An 11,840-nucleotide genomic window follows, 5' to 3' on the forward strand; every position below is an offset into this window, starting at 1 on the left:
GCCTATACACATTTGTCCATTTAGTTATTCTTTTGATTCAGCTGAGAAGCCTGGGGTTTTCTTTGTTTGTTGAAGATACATAAATCTTAAGCACTGTCTACCTGCTATCTGAATAGAGATGCTCTCCTATCCCTCACCCCAGCTACTAACGTTGCGTTCCAGTCTCTTCACTATTTCAACTCCTGAGGTCTTGAAGAATAATGTAGAACTTATTGCCATAATACCTCTCTGAAAGTCACCTATTCAATTTTGCATCACTCAGAAATTTCTGAAATATTTTCTTTAGTTCTGTTTCCCTCTCAATGCTTTCAACCTTGGCTTACACTACACCCTCAATCCTTTCTTCTATTACTGTTATGTGTTTTTACATACACTGAATCTCTGTGTCTGTAGTCCAATCCTGATTCCATGCTACTCCCCATCCTTTTGTAATTCTAGCAAAAATATTCTCTAATAAGTGACTTACATGTAGTCAAATATTGGAATTTTTAATGAAATATTTATATTTTACCAAAGGAATATTAAATAGTTGAATATAACCCCAACTTTTATTTGAATAGATCATGACAGGTAGAACTTTTGTTATGTAACTCTACGCTTAATGGTCTTTTACATCAAAATCTAAACTCTAAGCTCTCAGCTTTATAGAGCTTGGTATTAGTTTTTTGCATTCATCTATTTAATCCTATTTCTTGGTTTTCCCCATTGTAATCTCTTTGTCTCTTTTTGGAACTTGCTTTTGCTACATTCAGCATGGATGACAGACACTGTGCTTCATACGTGACCCCTAGTTAGGAAGGAATTCCTTTTATTCTATGAAGTATACAAATTCTACCTGCTATGCTAAGTTCAGCTCAGCTTTTACATAGCCTACAAATTCAAAATGTATTGTTCCAGTCAAGAATAACCTTCAAATATCTTGAGCTAGTAACTGTTGCTACACTACTAACAAAATCAATTATTTTCTAATATTTTGGCATCATTAGTTTCACATATCTTAACCAAAATAATAGAACTTCTAAGTTCTAGAAACATGTTTTGCCTCTTTTTTTCTTCCTCAATAACATAGTACTGTGATAACTCATGGTAAAATACACACAATAATAATCCTATTAGGTAAGATTACATATATTTTAACACAAAATACTAAGCAAAATTCCTAGCATGTAAGTGCCAACTAAATATTAGCTAAAAATAGTTCATTCATTCTTGTTCTTGGCTTGATATTGCTAAAACTACTCAGAAAGATACTCATAATTTGGTCACTTTGAAGGTTTAATTTCATACATAAAACTACTTAGGAGTGGATTTTTGCAAGGATGAATATAATATATTCCTGCTATATAGACAATGTAAAGTAATTTTGTCTGAGTTAAAATTACACAATGCAAGGTGAGAAAGAAGACTTCATTAACAGCTGTACATTTATTTCTATAACAGTGCTTGGGTCACTTGACCCTCCAGCGCTAACAATCATATCATTTTAACTGTGAATATATAATATACACAGTCTTTAAAATATTTTAAGATCTGATATAGAAAAACATTATAAATCCTAAATATGGCTCTTGAAAATGCTAACCAAATTGTCTCCCTTATGATTATATTTTTATTCTGTTTTTAACCCTGAAGAGTCCAACATGATTTCTAAGCCATGGTGGTAGTGGTGGTAATGGGTGTATCTGTGTGTGTCTGTGAATGTTTTATACACTGAGACTATCTCTTCTTACTCATCTGACATGAATAAAAGCAAACAATCCCATAGTCATGGATATCTCCCTACACTGGTTTGTTGCCAGTTGACCCATTATGGGTCATAGTATCTGGCTAAAGAGTTACAACATCATGAATTTTATCAAGAAAAACATTCTATACTTCTTTAAGGGTAAAGTGTCTTACCTTTCTCAAGCCACCAACAGCAATCTATTGGTCTGTAATGAATCATACTGTCAAGTCCGACAAGATGAAGAGAATCTTGTTACTTCTAGGTAGCCCTGGTCTGTTTCCGTGATTTGGACCTGATTTGAATATTTAACTTCCTTTTGGAAAAATCATTATGAAATTACCAGAAGCCTTTTCAATTGTACTAAAGCTAACAAAATAATGATATTTATTCAAGGAAAGAACTAGATAAATGAATGTGATATAAATAGTCTGGTCAAAATAACATTGTGGTCCAGTACCAGTACCTTTAAAGCATCTGGCGTTATTTGATGTGTAAGAAACAGTTCACCAGACAAGCTGGGCCTGCTTTATTTATGAGACTGTTATGTTCTTATGGAACCCTTTTTATGTAAAATGGCATCATTGATTTAATAATAAGAACACTGTTGGAAGAGATGCAACAATATACCATTTCCTCTGTAACAGAATAACAAACATTAGGATTTCCAAGGCAAAATTATTAGAGTCAATGCTTCCCATCTGGTGGAAGGTCAAGGAAAATGGCAATGATGTAATGTTACCAAATAGCTAAATTTTGTAAGATTTATTCAGCTTTAGATGAGATAAGGTTTCTTTAAGTATCTTGCTAAAGGAGGTAAGGAAAGGCCTAGATTTTGCAATTATTTCAAACCTCCCCTTAAAGTCCTTTCAAGGAAATTCTAAGGAGCATTTAGAGAAATACTCTTTATCACCAAAGTCTTTTAAAAAAATGAGATTTTTCTTATTATATTATATGGGACCAAATTTGCAGAAATATTCAATAGCATTATCATTTAAATTTACTGTAGCTATTTTGTCCTTTACAATTTGACATGTGCATGTTTTGATTATTCCACTAAAATAATTAAAGAATATGTTAAAAATGAAGATTCTATAACCACGCTGACTGAGGTCTGATCCTGGCTGGGACACTTACTTGCTGTGTGACTTGGATCTAGTGGAATATTTCTGGGCTTCAGTTTCTTCATCCTACCCCAGAGAGTAGGATGTGATGACACATGAATTAGTTCTTATATAGAACTTTGCTCACTGACTAATGCATGCTTGAAAGTTAAATGTCTAGCTACTTTTGGCATTATTATTAAAATTATTTCATCACAATGCCAATTGATGGGGTTAATAATTTTGTTGTCTATTTTCTGGAGATTTAACTCTTCCCTTTCTATGAAAAGAAACAGACCAGATAAAGGCTAGAGTTCTTTTATATCTTAAAATATTTCTTCTTGATTATTTATATGGAGGGTTCAAAGTAGCAGACCCTTAAATTACAAAATGCAGAATATAAGTAAAGAGATGGAATTCAGGATATTCTGAACCCAGAACTTCAAATAATAATGTGAATTAATATCTATTATTCTGATCTCAGGTTCTTAGATATACAGTCACTCTAGTGTAACAAATACGCTTTAAACAAATTGTGAGAAGTTAAATGTGATTTTTTAAAAATAAATTATACTTTATAGTATACTACACCAAACGTAACTTTAGTGTACTAAACTAAATATTACTTCCAGTATTCAACTTGAATAGGATATCCAATGTTACAATGAGTTTGTAAAATATATACACAGTTAGCCATGTGCTAACTGACAATAGTGGAATTACAGTTTGATACACATCATTTTAGTGTATCTTTGATGTGATGTGGTGAATTTTGTTGATAATAAAGGAAGTCTTATATGCTCATCAGTTTCTGAGCACATTCCAGCAGAAAGTTATCTACCTTCATTCACTTAAATACACTAAGAAAACTTACTTCTTGGTGAGATTTATGGATTTCATTTTTATATTGAATAAGCGATTCCCTTAAAAATTTATTTAAAATTCCATGCAATCATGATTACTCTGTTTTCTGGAAAAGTAGAATAATTTAATCACTATTTGTCATGTTTCTCATTTCCCTAGAATTATTTTCCAAGAAAAACAATTATTAGTTCTTTCAAACCTTCTGCATATGAAGTGTTTCTATATCCTTCATTGTCTTGTTTGTTCTGTGGATGCAATCCTGTTTGTGATCCTACATTTTGAAGATAATCTATCACATATTGTCTGTTTAGTGCAGGGCATAGAGTTCTTCCTTACCCTAAGCTGCTTCAACTATGGATTGTGGACTCAGGTTAACCTATTAGTCAAATGGAATCCCTGGAACTTTTGTTCATGAACTGATATGATTCCAAGGCTTCTCCATTCTACAGTTGAATTTGCTTCTTGAAACAATTGCATATGTGAATATTTCTATTAACTTGCACTCTTCAGCTTTGTCACATTCTTTCCTCCCAAAAATATTATTTTTATACTGAATCATACTATTTAAAACCTGACATTTATTGAGCACTTACTAATCCACAGACACAGTACTAAGCAATTATCTCATTTAATATTCAAAGTCATCATATACAAAATATTCTATTACTATTTTCACTTTTATTTAATTATGTGGCCTCAGATTTTTGCCACCTGAAAATTTGGTAAGCCTACCTTAACTCATCTTGTAAGCCACTAATAAAAAAGTTTAACAAGTGAAGAGTAATCACAGAATTACTCAATATTCTACCAAAGATGTCCCTCAACTTAAATTCAAGTAGATTCAGATTTACCTACTTTCTTGATACCTCTGCCTGGATGTGTCATGGATACTCCAAACTTAAATGTTCAAAAATTTACTGGTCGACTTCCTCACTTCTTCTCAATTTACCCCCAGTTTCTCAAGCCATAAAACTTGAAGTCAAAATCCTGCCTTTTTACTGGCTGAGTGAATTCTTATTCTGTCCACTTCTTGCTATCACCATTGCTACTGTTCTAGTCCAAGTAAGTAATTTCCACATTGTCTCTTCCTGTCAGCCAAATCCATGCTCAGGACTGCAGCCGGAATGATCTTTTAAAGAGAAAAATCCCTGAATATCACTTCCTTTCTTAATACCTCTCAGTGTTTTCAGTGCTATTAGAATAGAATTCATTTATAAGATGACCTTTAAAATCCTTCAAAATCTGCCTTTTCTTGCTTTTTGTTCTCTGGACACATAGACTTATTTAAATTCTACAAAATATAACCTCATTTGTCTTCAGTCTTTCAACTATAACGTTTCCTTTCTCCTCATTTTCTTCCTCTCCTTCCTTCTGTTCCAGGCATGAAGCTAGGCACAGAGCATGAATTAGTGAATAAAACATACACTGTCCTTAAGGAACTTACATTCCAATTTGAGAAGATAGAAAATAAGTAAATATACCAGTAAAAATATGGTTTACCAAATTTTCTTCTTCTACTACCTTTCGTGACTAAGGTGTACTGATATTCTATGTGAGAGCTTAAACATCACTTCCTCATGGAAGCTTGCCCTGACCCTGTAGATTGTTACTCCCTTATCTTATGTGGGAACAACATCCCTCATATTTCACTTTTAGCACATCATATTGATATTTGTCATGATTTGTTTAAGGTATGTTATCCCTAATCACCAGGAAACTCCATGAAGGCATAGCTTATAACTAACTGTCCACTAGCATATCCTCAGACTGGGAAAGTAATTGATAGCTACTTACTAAATGACTGACTGATCAACTACAAAGTGAATACAAAACCACATACTTTGCACTTCAACCAAATGCTTCCACCATTTTCTGCAGATTAACTCTGCAGAAATCTAAAGACTTTTTTTTTTGTTAGAAGAATGTCTTGATGGAAAAGGATCAGGAAAAGAGTGTTTCATCATATTAGATAAAAATGCATATTAGAAAGTCTCCATAATCAGAACAGTGTTGTACTTCTGCCAAGATAAATGACCAATGAATGAGATGAATGGAATTAAACATAGCTAACAGTACTTCATATATGTTCAATTTTAATTACAAGAATTGTCAAGATTTCACATCAAAGATAAAAGAATAGATTATTAAAAACACAATGTTGCAACAACTTACTTTTTGAGGAAAGATCTTAAATGTCTATTCACAGTATAAAAATAAATCCCATTTTTCTTTTTTTTTTTTGAGGTACGCGGGCCTCTCACTGTTGTGGCCTCTCCCGTTGCGGAGCACAGGCTCCGGACGTGCAGGCTCAGTGGCCATGGCTCACGGGCCTAGCCGCTCCGCGGCATGTGGGATCTTCCCAGACCGGGGCACGAACCCGTGTCCCCTGCATCGGCAGGCGTACTCTCAACCATTGCACCACCAGGGAAGCCCCCATTTTTCAAATGAAAATATATTCCATATGGTTTAGTTTAGCTGATTTCCTTTTTCTTTTTTAATTGGGATTATTTATAATTTTATCAAATGTTATTTTTCAGCCTCCCATCTCCTTGAGGGTCATGTCCTTAGAGTTTCTTTCATATCCAAGACTATGTTGTCCTATTCCCAATTTATTCTAAATAGACTTACGCTCCCATTTACTTCTATTCTGAACTTTTAAGTAACTTGGATTATGTTATCCAGATTCCTATTAATCTTCTCTATTTGGTTCCCCACCCCCCACCAGTTCCAGAGGTTTAATCCTTTGAGGGGAACTATTTCTCTGGTTTTCATGAATTTCAGGAAATTCACTCAGAAAAAACCCACCTTCTCTCTGCTACTCAGTCTTTCTCAAGGGTGGAGGGACTTATTTGTTAAGTGAATTAGGGAGGATTTGAGCGTACTGACGTGAATATGTCTGTGCCTCTATTTTGTATCTGCCTGCCTGCAAAGAGTGAAGTCTAGTTTGCTCCTTGCTCTGAGGTAACCTGAAGTAATTGGCTAAGACCCTCAATGTGGGGCCTGTGGTGTCCTACCGAGCCAGTGACATAGAGGAGGGAAGAAAGGATGGCCTTAAGGCTGTGTATTTCCATAACATATTAGCAAGCACTTTCTTCACAGGTCAAAAGTCGTGACTTCCATTCAGCTATTTATAACAGTAAAGCTACTATTTTGATCAAAATTTTCTGTGTCCAATTCAGAAATAGAAATAAATAATAGGCTATTACTTTTTTGGCCTTTATACAATCCTGAAAAAATCTATCCTTAGTCTCTCTTACCTTATTTTAGGCCTAATCAAATGTTTAATTAGGCTTCGTCTATACTTCTAAGTCCACTTGGGACATCGATTGACATCCTACAACTAGATTTAGTACAATTCTTCTTGTATTTGAAGAATCCTTTGTAGGCATTTTATTTCTGTTCTAAATGCCCTTCTTCCCACCCCAATTTTGGTTATCGTTCTACAAATTTTCCATATCAAATTGTGGTTTAGTATATTATCTGATATCAAGCTGCCTGGCTTCATATACTACTTCTATTGTTACTGGCTGTGTGAACTTGGACAGGTTTCATCACCTGTGCAATGAATACGAAAACAACACATCACTGCTGTTATTTTGCTGACTGAGATAATACGTAGAGGATTTCTGACATGTAATAGGCATCCATTGTTAGTTAAAATAGCATCATTCCTTTTATCTTGACCCACTTCATTCTCAGAAACCCAAATAATTAGTATCACCTGAAGATGTATAATAATATAGCTATTAGGCCATGTGTATCTATTTTGTAAATCTTCATATATTTGCTTTATGTCAAGTACTCTTTTAGAAGCATGGATGTTAGCAGAAGATACATTCAATAACTATCCTAATGGTTGAAGTTCATCATTATAACTATAAGTTGTCTTTGGTATTAGGAAAGCATCACCCATATAAAAATACAACTTATTCAACATATCATTAATCATCCATGTAATCATTAAACATCATTTAATATTAATTACTTGAAGGAGGCTTTTGGAGATGACAAAGTTTATGTCTTCTCCTCAAGTTGCTTATAGACAGAACAGGAATGTAAATGGTGTCAATAGAGGAGCATAGCTAAAGTACTCTTGGGGTTCCAGTTCAAGATGGTGACAGAGGAAGATCCTAAAATCACCTTATCCAACAGATACACTGGATCTACAGCTATATATGGAACAATTTCCATTGAAAAAAACCCTAAAAACTGGTGGAGCAACCCCTTCACATCAAGCAAATGAGAAGGACTCCACATCAAAGTTAGTAGGAGAGGCTGAGACACAATCTCACCTCTCATCTCAGGAGGTAACTCAAAACCCAGAGCTTCTCCTTGAAGAGTGAAGGGTTTATGCCCCACATCAGGTAACCCAACTTTTAAGACCTGTCCCTGAGAGACAATTATACACCAATAAATTAGACAACCTAGAAGAAATGATAAATTTCTAAAGCATACAACCTTCCAAGACTGAATCATGAAGCAGTAGAAAATCCGAACAGACCAATTACCAGTAAGGAGATTGAATTGGTAATTTAGAAACTTCCTATAAACAAAAGCCAGGACCAGTCAACTTCACTGGTGAATTCTACCAAACAATCAAAGAAGGATTAATAGCAATCCTTGTCAAACTCTTCCAAAAAATAGAAGAGGAGGAAACACTCCCAAACTTATTTTATGAGGCTAGCATTACCTTGATATCAAAACTAGACAGATAACATAAAAAAAAAAATTACAGGCCGATATCTCTGATGAACATAGGTGCAAAAATCCTCAACAAAATATTAGCAAACAAAAATCAACAAGGCAATAAAATGATCATACGCCACGATCAACTGGGGGATTTATTCAAGGGATGCAAGGATTGTTCATACCCACATATCAGTCTATGTGATAGACCACATTAAAAAAATTAAAGAATAAAAATCACATGATCATCTCAATAGATGCAGGAAAAGCTTTTGAAAAAATTCAATGTTCATTTATAATAAAAACTCTCAACAAAGTGGGTATAGAGGGAAAGTACCTTAACATAACAAAGGCCATATATGACAATCCCACAGCTAACATAGTATTTAATGGTGAAAAACTGTAAGCATTTCCTCTAAGATCAGCAACAAGACAAGGATGCCCATTCTTATACCTTTTATATAGCATAGTATTGGAAATCCTAGCCAAGCAATTTAGGCAGGAAAAATAAATAAAAGGCATGCAAAATGGAAAAGAAGATATAAAACGGTCACTATTTGCAGATAACATGGTACTATATATAAAAAACCTTAAAGATTCCACCAAAAAATCTGTCAGAAATAATAATTCAGTAAAGTTTCAGGATACAAAATCAATATACAGAATTTCGTTGTTTTTATACATTAATAAATAACTATTAGAAACATAAATTAAGAAAACAATTCCAAGTTCAAATGCATTAAAAAGAATAAAATACCTAGGAATAAATTTAACCAAAGAGGTGAAAGTCCGGTATACTGAAAATTATAGACACTGAGGAAAGAAATTGAAGAAGCACACATAAATGGAAAGACATTCCGTACTCATGAATTAGAATAATTAACATTGTTAAAATGCCCATACTACCCAAAGCAATCTATGGATTCAATGCAATCCCTGTGAAAATTCCAATGGCATTTTTCACAGAAATAGAACAAATAATTCTAAAATTTGTATGAAGCCACAAAAGATTCCAAATAGCCAAAGCAATCTTGAGAAAGAACAGAGCTAAAGGCATCACATGCTCTGACTTCAAACTACATTACAAGGTCATGGTAATTAAAACAGGATGGTTGTGGCACAAAAACAGACACATAGATCAGTGGAATAGAATAAAGAGCTCAGAAATAAACCTACACATATATGGTCAAATAATTTACAACAAAGGAGTCAAAATATACAATGGGGAAAGAATACCTCTTCAATAAATGGTGCTGGGAAAATTGGACAGCCACATGCAAAAGAATGAAACTGGACCACTATCTTACACCATACTCAAAAATGAATTCAAAATAGATTACTTGAAAGTAAGACCTGAAACCATTAAATTACTAGAAGAAAACTTAGCTGGTAAGCTTCTTGACATAGGTTCTGGTGATGATTCTTTAAATCTGACACCAAAAGGTAACAAAAGTAAAAATAAACAAGTGGGACTACATCAGTCTCAAAAGCTTCTGCACAGCAAAGGGAACCATCAACAAAATAAAAAGGAAACCTTCTGGATGGTAGAAAGTATCTGCAAATCGTATATCTGATAAGGGGCTAATGTCCAAATATATAAAGAACTTATGAAATTCAATAGTAAAAATCCCCATGATTTAAAAATGATCAGAAGATCTGAATAGACATTTTTCCAAAGAAGACATACAGATGGCCAACAGACACATGAAAAGATGCTCTTCATCGTAAATCATCAGGAAAATGCAAATCAAAACCACAATGAGATATCACCTCACACCTGTTAGAATGGCTTTAAAGGCAAGAAATACCAAGTGTTGTGAGTATGTGGAGAAAAGAAAACACTTATATACTGTTGGTGGGAATGTAAATTGGTGCAGCCACTATGGGAGACAATAAAGAGCTTTCTCAAGAATTTAAGAATAGAACTATGATATGATCCACGAATTCCCCCTGTAAATACCCAGGGTATTTACCTGAAGAAAATGAAAGCAGTAATTTGAAAAGATATCTGTACCACCGTGTTAATTGCAGCATTATTTACAATAGGCAAGATGTGGAAACAACCTATGTGTCTACTGCTGCATAAATGAATAAAGAAGTTGTGATACACCCCCCCACACACACATATATACATACAATGGAATATTATTCAGCCATAAGAAAGGATGAAATCTTGCCATATGTGACAATGTGAATGGACCTCGAGGGCCTTATGCTAAGTGAAATAAGCTAGAAAGGGAAAGACAAATGCCATATGATCTCTCTCATAAATAAATAAATAAATAAATGAGCGCATAGATACAGTGAACAGATTGGTGGTTGTCAGAGGTGGGGGAGTGAGGTGGTAAGATAAATGGGTGAACTGTTTTTGTTTTCATTTCTTAGTTCAATTTATTTAATTGAATAAAATTCAATTTATTTAACTGAATAAAATTCAAGTTATTTAATTGAATTTTTAAAAAAGTAAATGTAATAAATAAATAAAGTGGTTTCTCCTTTTCCCAGGATTCTCCCTCATATATAGCAGAAGTGGCTTTACCAACAAGGAAAGGAGGAAGGCTAGAAAGAACCTTGAGGTACTGGATTGAAATTAGAAATATTGGTATAAACTCATGCCATATATATACATGTGTGTGTCAGTATGTGTGTATACAGTTAGATATAGAAATTGTTACAGATGTATGTATGCATGAACGTCTGTTTATACATGCATAATTATGTATATGTGTATGTATATCTATGTGCACACACACTGTATGTGTGTGTGTGTGTATGCACAGATATACATACACATTTTTCTGACCACTGGGGTGTCATTTCTGGAAACATCTAGAGTCATTTTAGATTAAAATAACAATAACTACAACAAAAACAAGAGCATCACTTTGTGAGAAGACAAATAAATAGCAAGTGATATGAAAGTACTTTTTAATGGGTAAAATATATATTTCTTCCATCTGGCATCTAACATAAAACATATATTAGCGGGCTTCCCTGGTGGCGCAGTGGTTGAGAGTCTGTCTGCCAATGCAGGGGACACGGGTTCGAGCCCCAGTCCGGGAAGATTCCCACATGCTGTGGAACAGCTGGGCCCGTGAGCCGTGGCCGCTGAGCCTGTGCGTCCGGAGCCTGTGCTCCGCAATGGAAAAGGCCGCAACAGTGAGAGGCCCGTGTACCGCAAAAAAACAAAACAAAACATATATTAGCTTTGGGTAACATTTATCCTACGAATCAACAGCTATTATTTTAAGTTATGTGTTATTTCAAACACTTAATTATTTAAGCCCTGTTTTCCAAATTTTTTGTTTTTTGTTGTCACATCTAGGAAACAATTCTTTTGTCAATGAAAAATAGCAGTAGCAGCTTGCAAGTCATAATGCAAAAGAATAGAATTTCTGAAATACTCAATTGCCAGAAAAAAATCCTTTGACATATTTGTATTTTCTTTGCCATCTATCAACAAC

Source organism: Monodon monoceros, unplaced genomic scaffold (assembly GCF_005190385.1).
Source record: "Monodon monoceros isolate NGI ecotype Baffin Bay Population unplaced genomic scaffold, NGI_Narwhal_1 Super_Scaffold_20, whole genome shotgun sequence".
NCBI classification, from domain to species: Eukaryota; Metazoa; Chordata; class Mammalia; order Artiodactyla; family Monodontidae; genus Monodon; species Monodon monoceros.